The sequence below is a fragment of the Pezoporus occidentalis genome, unplaced genomic scaffold (genome assembly GCF_034315485.1).
Source record: "Pezoporus occidentalis ecotype Australia unplaced genomic scaffold, CSIRO_AGI_Poc_V1 ctg26, whole genome shotgun sequence".
Lineage (NCBI taxonomy): Eukaryota > Metazoa > Chordata > Aves > Psittaciformes > Psittacidae > Pezoporus > Pezoporus occidentalis.
In genome coordinates, this window is record NW_026914502.1 from 1,441,879 (window position 1) to 1,450,549 (window position 8,671).

Here is an 8,671-nt window from a genome sequence, read left to right on the forward strand (position 1 = left end):
GCTGTGATGTGCACTTGTGCTAGGAGGGTCCAACACCAGGGGAAACAACAGTGATGCTAGATGAAAATAGATCAGACAACAGAAAAGACCAACAACTGCTGCTTGTCTCTGCAAAAGCGTTGAATGGCATCTGCTGAATGACAGTGCAACTCCATTTGCAAAGTCCTATTTTTAATTGCAACAAAGAGCCACAAACGGCCATGTGCAGAATAAATGGATGGCTTTTTGCTGTGTTTTGCAAAGGTGAAATATGGGACTGTGGAAGCGGGTGACATTGGTGAAGGGGCTAGCTTTGAAACGATAAAGGAAAGTGAGCAGGGGAGGCAAAAGGAGGGAATTGGAAGAAATGGAGCAAGAGGGACATTATTTTGTGTAAATGAAATTTAAATAAAAAAGGATGACACTGGCTGTGATCCTGTAATGCTGAAGTACTTTAAGGCCAACAGTAATAAGAGACTTATATATAACGTGAGTTCCCCATGAGTGCCAGGTCTACCTCTTTAATAATGGAACTGATGATCACATTCATCAAGAAAACAAATAAACACCCTTCATATTGACCAAAAATGGTAGCCTTGGTCACTTAACATCCTCAGAGTTCACCTGTATCAAGGTGAACAACAGCAAAATCTACCAAAAAAAAGGTAAGAAAGTGCCTAAGAAATGTTAGATTGCCATTTGACCTGTTTTTCAAGTCTCTCTATTGAAATAGCTGGGCACAGCAGAGGGTCCTGTTCTGTGCCTTGCTGCTTCCAGGCTGCTGTAGAAGTTGATTTCTTCCACTCCAGTCTAATCAGCTCAACAAGAGTTGCAGAGAAGCTCCCATCTGAACAGTGACAGCCATAAAGGAAAACTGTAAGCCCCCTCTGCCTGGAGGGTTGTCGTGGGTACTGGCATATGCACGATGGGTGGATTCCTCCTAAAGGCCAGCAGACTTTGTCACTTAAGAAAGGGAAGAAGGAATATGGGAATATTCAATCACAGCCATTCAGATCTGGCAGCATTAAAGGAACAATTCCTGCTATTCCCAGAGAAATGCCACACAGCAACGCTATTATTAGACCTGGCTCAGATTTTGTCTGGTGTTGTCGCATGCCACGATCTACCAAGACGAAGATGTTTACGTACTCGCATGGAGGCATATGGGTCGAGAGGGCCACTGATGCAGTCAGTCACAGAGCAGATGCGAGGCAAGACAGGTAGCAGCCACAGAGGCAATTGGTTTGTAGAATAGAAGACAGGCAGAACCTTGCCTCTGGTCTCATGCCAGCTGGCTCAGTGAGCTTCAGGGAAGAAACAGCAGAGAATTATTAGCTCTCTGGAATAAGAGACTGCTGTTAAAGGATGACTTGTGACACCAAGAAAAACTGTACAGCTCCCTGCCACAGGATGTTGAGCTCAGTGGTATATATTTGTTCAAAAATACTCAGACTTGTTCATTCACATTCAGTTATTATTAAACATGACAGTTTGGATGTAACCTCCTGTCCTGGGTTCAGCAGTAGCAGTCATTTTTTCCCTTCTTGGTAGCTGGTGCAGTGCAGTGTTTTGACTTTCAGCTTGGGAACAGAGCTGATAACAAGGATGTTTTGGTTTGGCCAAGGACTTTGTGAGCCTCATGCTCTGCCAGGGAGGAGGGGAGCCAGGAGGAAGCAGAGACAGGACACCTGACCCAAACTGACCAAAGAGGTATTCCATACCACAGCACGTCATGCCCAGGATGTAACTGGGAGTTAGCCGGAAGGGCGGGGAGACTGCAGGGTTGGAGGAGGTATCGGTCAGAGCTTGGTCGGGCTGGGGGGGCGAGTTATCAGTCGGCTGGTGGTGAGATGATGTATTCTCTTCCCTTGTTATTTCCTTTATCATTATTATCATTGGTGGTAGCAGTAGTGATTTGTGTTATACCTTAGTTACTAAACTGTTCTTATCTCAACCCGTGGGAGTTGCATTCTTTTCGATTCTCCTCTCCGTCCCTCCGAGAGCAGGGGGAGGGCAAGAAAGGGGGGGAAGTGAGTGAACGAGTTACCTGACTGGGTTTAAACCACTACAGTTCTTTTTGGCGCCCAACGTGGGGCACGAAGGGTTGAGATAACGACAGATCTGACCAGATTAATAGTCACTCATCACAATGTCGATTTATTGGCTCTCAGAGTTGTTTCTCTTGATCTCACAGCTTCAGAATGTTGTAACTTACGTAGTGCCGGTATTTGCTGTGTTAGTGTTTATCAAGTGCGGGGCCTGGGCTAAGGTTCTTGTCTCACTGTGCTTTATGGCAATGACTTGTAATACGGGCGGGCTCCAGCAGCAGGGCGAGACGGACGTGGCCGTGGACTTGTACCTGGCCGTCCGGCTGCTCTTCACCGGCCTGGCCCTCACCCTACTCTCCATCTTCGTGAGGCTGCGGGGAGCCGAGGGGGAGCGGCCCCGGGAGCCGGCGGCTGCTGAAGCGGCCCGGGAGAGCGGCCCCGGGAACCAAGCGGCGGCGGGAGCGGGGCCGGAGGCCGCGAGGGGACGGCTGCCGGTGGAGGAGGTCGGGGCGGTCGAGGAGAGGAAGGAGGCGGCTGCCGAGCAGCGGGAAAAGGCGGCGGAGGAGCCGAGCCCCGCGGAAGAGCCGAGCCCCGCGGCCGAGCCGAGCCCCGCGACGGCCGAGAGCATTTCCCGGAAGCCGCCCGCCGAGCCCCAGGAGGATGCAGGAGACCACGCAGCATTTCCCAGCAAGGCAGAGGAGGAAGAGCTGGACTCGGGAAAAGAGAAGCTGGCGGTGGGAGAGCCGGCAAGCACAGCAGCTACACCAGCCCCAGTGACAAGCACAGCAGCTACACCAGCCCCAGTGACAAGCACAGCAGCTACACCAGCCCCAGTGACAAGTACAGCAGCTACACCAGCCCCAGTGACAAGTACAGCAGCATCAACTGAGAGTTCTGAAGGTTTTGAATGGCCTTTGGGTGTCCTTGGGACCTGCCTGCTGATTGTGATGGGGATCAGCATGTTGGCACACACACAGACTGTGTGCTACCCACAACCATTTTGTCTGATCTCAAAAGTTAAGCAGAGTGAGGTTTGGGTCTTGTCTGGGGTTAGACGAGGATATAGGGGGACCAAGAGGTTTTCTCCAAGGCTGGACAGTGATGAGTGGCAGGCTGTGTGGGACAGTATGGGCAAGTATCTAGTCCACTGGGCCCCTCCAGTGCTTTGGAAGCGTCGGAGATGGAAGGCAGCTGTATGGAGTCCCCAGCAGCAAGCTGCAGAAACTGCTTAAGGGGACAGTGAACTATTTTAAGCCTGGTGGGCCCATGGCACTTCAGGCCATCAGAGCAGAGATGCAACACAGAGATGGACTCATGATCGAGGGGTGGACTTAGCAATGGACACTATTGCCCAGGTTATTCACGAGTGTGAACACTGCACACAGTCTCTCCTGCTCTGGAAGACTGTTACAAGAGATGGAGCCTGACATCATGGACCAGATGGACTCAGCAGCTTTATAGGGATATAGCTTTATAGTCCATGCACTTAGATAAGAGTGGAGTGATGGGTGTATTGAAAATGTGGGATCTGAGCATGACGTGAATGGTATGGAATAAGGGGTGGATAATGTCCTGGGTTCAGCAGTAGCAGTCATTTTTTCCCTTCTTGGTAGCTGGTGCAGTGCAGTGTTTTGACTTTCAGCTCGGGAACAGAGCTGATAACAAGCGATGTTTTGGTTTGGCCAAGGACTTTGTGAGCCTCATGCTCTGCCAGGGAGGAGGGGAGCCAGGAGGAAGCAGAGACAGGACACCTGACCCAAACTGACCAAAGAGGTATTCCATACCACAGCACGTCATGCCCAGGATGTAACTGGGAGTTAGCCGGAAGGGCGGGGAGACTGCAGGGTTGGAGGAGGTATCGGTCAGAGCTTGGTCGGGCTGGGGGGGCGAGTTATCGGTCGGCTGGTGGTGAGATGATGTATTCTCTTCTCTTGTTATTTCCTTTATCATTATTATCATTGGTGGTAGCAGTAGTGATTTGTGTTATACCTTAGTTACTAAACTGTTCTTATCTCAACCCGTGGGAGTTGCATTCTTTTCGATTCTCCTCTCCGTCCCTCCGAGAGCAGGGGGAGGGCAAGAAAGGGGGGGAAGTGAGCGAACGAGTTACCTGACTGGGTTTAAACCACTACACCTCCTTGCCAGAAAGTGTCTGAGCATTGTCAGATGTTCATTGTCAGATGTGAGTCATTTCATATTGGCCCTTTCCCTTACAAACTTTCCCTGTGAGTTGTCTATTGGGCAGCAGCAAAGCAAATCCACATGGCATAGTAAAGGCATAAAATGGCTGCGTGGCAGCATATATTCACTGCAGCAAATGCCATGCTAATGCATGTACCCAGATGTTGAGAGGTAGCTGCCCTTCAGCTCTCCCGGAGTCTGAGCAGAGAATATCTGTCAGCCCTGAAGACCACATAGGCACATCCTTAGACAGACAGATCCTTATCTCAGAGGCAAAGTTATTAGTTGTTCCCTTGTCTGCCCTTGAGAGAGCATAGTTATAGGCCATCTCTTGCTGTGTGAGCTCCAAGTCCCTCAAAGCCTTCCCTGCCTGCTTAGCTTCATGCAGTACAAACAGCCCTACTGAACTTCATCAGGCGACTCACAGTGCGTAACATTAACAGAGCAAGATTTTGTATGTCCAGGGCTTAAAGCTGCAGCCTAGCTCAGAAAAAGGATCTATTGGTACCGTACCATTTCTAACATCGTCTTTTCCTAGAGGAGCAGTGCTGGCTTTTGACTAGCATGTGCTGCGATAGGGCAGTGGTACTCATAATTGATTTTCCCATTCCAGAGAAGCAGTTGTACCTATAAGCAAATACTCTCTGAATTCCACCCAGAGGGCAGAAAAGGGTATTTATATGACAAGCTGTTTCTAGACAAATGTAGGGAGTTGACAGAAAATTAAATAGAAGCCGCAATCTTCAGTATGGGTTAAACCTCAGAGATAGCTCCTTTCAATCTCTTCCTGGTTTGGGGAGCCCTATATATTCTCCAGTGGATACCTGCATGGATGGATTCAATTAAGCCACTGGCAACCAGCTGGCTGGGTTTAGTTACCTTCCACCAGCCCCCAGGTGTAGTCCTTGGACCGCTGATCTGTGAGCACGGGTTTTGCAATCAGTGATTGTAATTCTCCAAGGTTTGGGGGCACCTTGATGTACAGAGAGGGTGGGGGTATAATCTCCTCATAAATTCACGCCTCAGATCTGGTACCATGTGCAAGCCTTTCCTTTGCCATCACACAGGTAGGAACTGATGAAGTTCTCCTTTGCCAGATGAAGGTGGAAGGTGCATAGAGCCGCAGAGTGGACCGTCCAGGGACAATGTCCAGATCCGGACCAGATCATCACCTTTCTCCCTGAGGAGAAGATACGAAATGGAGCAAACGTCCCGAGTTTGAAACCCACACATTTGCTAACGAGACTGGGAACGCAGGGCACGGTACCCAACCCCGCATCCCCCGCACGAGGAGATGCCGCCGCCGAGCCGGGTCTCTCCCCCCGGTGAGGCAAACGGCCCCGGTTGGCCTCGGCTCGCACAGAGCGCTCCGTTCCCCCGGGCTATCGCTCCCGGTGGGTGTGCGAAGGAGGGGGTGTTGGGGGGGAAATGACAGCGCTTTTGTTGCGGGGTCCAACACTGACACCTACCGACCCCGGCGATGGGAACGGCCCTCAGCGCCTGCCGCTGCCTCTGAGCGACTCCGCGCAGGAGGCTCGGCAGCAAGGATGTGCAGGGCTGTTGCTCCCTTCATTCCTTCTGTGCTCGGTTCTTCCTCCCCGCTCTCCGAGCCTCAGCGGGGGCTGCCCAGCCCGGACGCACAGGCTGGGAGCACTGGGTACCAGCACAGGGTACGGTGGTGCTTCCTGCCCCGTGAGGTTTGTCTCTGCCTCCAGCAAGTTTTGAGCCTGAGGGCTTCGGTAGGGGAAAATGGGTGGTTTGTTTTTAACAGCCCTCGGTCGCAGTCCGCGGAACCGCTTTCGGTGTCCGTGTCAACGCTGAGCACCATCGCTGTGCTGCAGTGCAGAGAAGGGCTTTGACTGAGCAGATTGCCAGGCAGTGAGTGAAACAGCGCTGGTCTGTTTAAAGCAGGAAAGGTCTGTTCTGGACCTGCCACCGACCAGTAGCACCTGATGACCCCGTTACCTGCAGGGCTTGGGTGACAGGCTTTCCTCAACTGTTTTATGCTGTTATTTTGCCTTCAGGCAAGGGTTTGGAGAGAGGCAGGGCTTCTTGTGCCCTCAAGTGACTGCTGCAGGCACCCTTCTCCACTGATCAAAGGTGAAAGCTGGGAAGTGGCAGAAGCAGGTGTTGGATGCAGACACTGCAGATGTTGCATGCAGACACTCAAAGGAGAAGGAAAAGAGGAGCAGCAAAGGGGTTCAAAATAGAGCCGGATCAATATCCATTGCCTTCTGTCAATACATCCAGTAGTTAAGCACCAGGGAGGCAGAAGAACCGTGAAAGGCAATGGACAAAGCTAGTAGAAACCAAGAGGAACACCCTGCCTATGAGTAAACTCAGGCTGCAAATCAGACTTCCACTCATGAGAAGAGTGAAGCCAGCCATTGGAAGGAAGAGCAGGGACAGCATTTACTGCAGCTAAGGTGGAGGTTGATTGGTTTATGCAGTTCATGTCATGGTAGCCAGTAGTCACAGCAGACACTTTTTGGGTACTTAGGCATGAGACCTTTTACAAACTCCTGTGTTGCTGTGGAGCAGGTGAATCCCCAAACCTGGCTACAACCAAAGGGCTTCCATTAAAAACCTGTAGTCAGGAAAGCATATGCTGCTGTGAGACAAGTCCTTTAATGGCACATCATATTGGAGATACAAGGGGAAGTTTCAAGATGTCTGAGGGGAGCCCAGAGCCTGGCAGCATCGCCAAAACAAGATGCAGCCTTACCAGCGTGTTTGTGCTGCCACTGAATCTCTGATGCTGAAAAAAGCTTGTAGCAAGCCAGCATAAATGTAATACGGGTCAGTGGCATAGGTTTTGCTTTTTGTTTATTAGAACGTGACAAGAATGGAATCATTTTTGTCTGGTTTGATTATTTAAGTTCCTGGGTATAAACAAGCGGTTTGAGCTTTCCGGTTAGGTGGTTACTGCTCAACCCCAGCTGCAGCTTTAGCAAACCAAGCCCACCAGGTCAACAGAGCAGCAAGTAGACAGGTGAAGGGGGGTGTCGGTGCGTGCCTACAGTTACAAGTAAGAAAGCACAATGAGATGTTTTAGTGTGAGGTGTCCCTGCCCATGGCAGGGGGGTTGGAACTGGACGATCTTAAGGTCCTTTCCCACCCTAACTATTCTATGATTCTATGTTGAGACTTGCCCAAGCTGCAGCCAGAGTGAGATGGGAGGCAGGGAATGGGGACTCAAGGGCAGACTTGTCACCCAGCCAGGAGGGTGGGCAGCAGCCAGGGTGACTGTCACCAAATGTATATGAGGTTGGGCTGTTAAGATGACAACAAGCTTAGAAGCTGACAATGCTGACAAGTGGGATGCTGTGCAGGCTTTCTGGAGGTCGTAATCAAGTGTGACAGGGACTCGTCCCCAGATTGCCTGACCTGCTCCATAGTTCTTATTCATCTCCAGTGCTGTACTTAGGGGTGGTCTCCAACACTAAGAGCTGTCTCTTCTCAGGAGCCCAGATCTGCAACGCAGTGAAGAGGGGACTGCAGTTTAGCCACGTTGCTTTCACTTCTGCAAGTATATTCTTGGAGCTTCCCCACACAAAGCTCGACAGGAAGGCATCATGATGGCTAACGGCTTCAAGCCGTCCCTTTTTATTGTAGTTTTGCTTTTGTGTTATGTAGGATATGTAATGTATTGCATATTTTTAATCATGGACCCTGCCTCCTCCATGCTTCCAGGCAGCCTTTTCCCCCTGCCTCATTCTAGCAGCTTTCTTGGGCTACATACTCATTCAGAAAGCACTGGGAATAGGTTCTCAAGCCGTTTGCCAGAGCACTGTTATCACTCAGGAAACGCTTCAGAAACAGCTTTTAGAATCTTATTTCACAAGGAGTGAGCTACTTATCCGTGACTCCTTGGGTCATTGTAGTAATTTCTCATTGTAATAAAATGTGGGTGAGATACTGGAGATCAGTGAAGGCTGACAGCTGTACTCAAAGAGTTAAACAATAACCCAAGTAATAAGCCATATTATAGGTATATCCAAGCGTGATCACAATATAGGGGCAAGGGCAGCTAAATTAAGAGAGAGATCAGGCTTGGTGGTTAAAACACTAGGAAGGAGCTAAATCTTTATCTCCCTGGCTATGTCTACACCATCGCTTGGTGGTGGCCACCTGCAAGATGCAGGAAGGCATGGGGGGCTGGGGTAGCTGTGTTTACAGCCGAGACACATCTCATCCTCCGTCCTCAACAAGCAGGAGCAGTCCTTCCCATGCCTCTCCAGCCCTGCCCTGGGCAGTTTCTGCGCCCTGATTAATAACCCCTGGTGCCCCACGGTGCCCTGCCAGCCATGCAAGGGATGCTCAGGGCTCTGCCCCACCTTCATCTCTCCTTCCCCCTCTGCCTCAGCTACCCATGACAGTGGGCACTGCGTGGATTTGAGGATTATGGGGCTGTGAAGTGCACTGGCCTCCTTAGGATAGGCGAGAAAAATGTGCAGAAAAGC

At 50.7% G+C, this 8,671-nt stretch overlaps 1 long non-coding RNA gene across 2 annotated transcripts; it reads right to left on the reverse strand.

Moving 5' to 3' along the window:
* Positions 1-526: 526 nt before the first annotated feature.
* Positions 527-5,221, reverse strand: LOC134166348 (uncharacterized). Of its 2 annotated transcripts, none has more exons than XR_009965836.1 (3): positions 5,088-5,221; positions 1,129-1,283; positions 527-826 (listed from the first exon to the last, which is right to left on the reverse strand). It is a non-coding gene; the product is annotated as an uncharacterized LOC134166348 (long non-coding RNA). The 2 variants fall into 2 exon arrangements; XR_009965837.1 differs by lacking the exon at positions 5,088-5,221 and adding an exon at positions 4,162-4,715 and having other exon boundaries at positions 1,129-1,481.
* Positions 5,222-8,671: the final 3,450 nt, after the last annotated feature.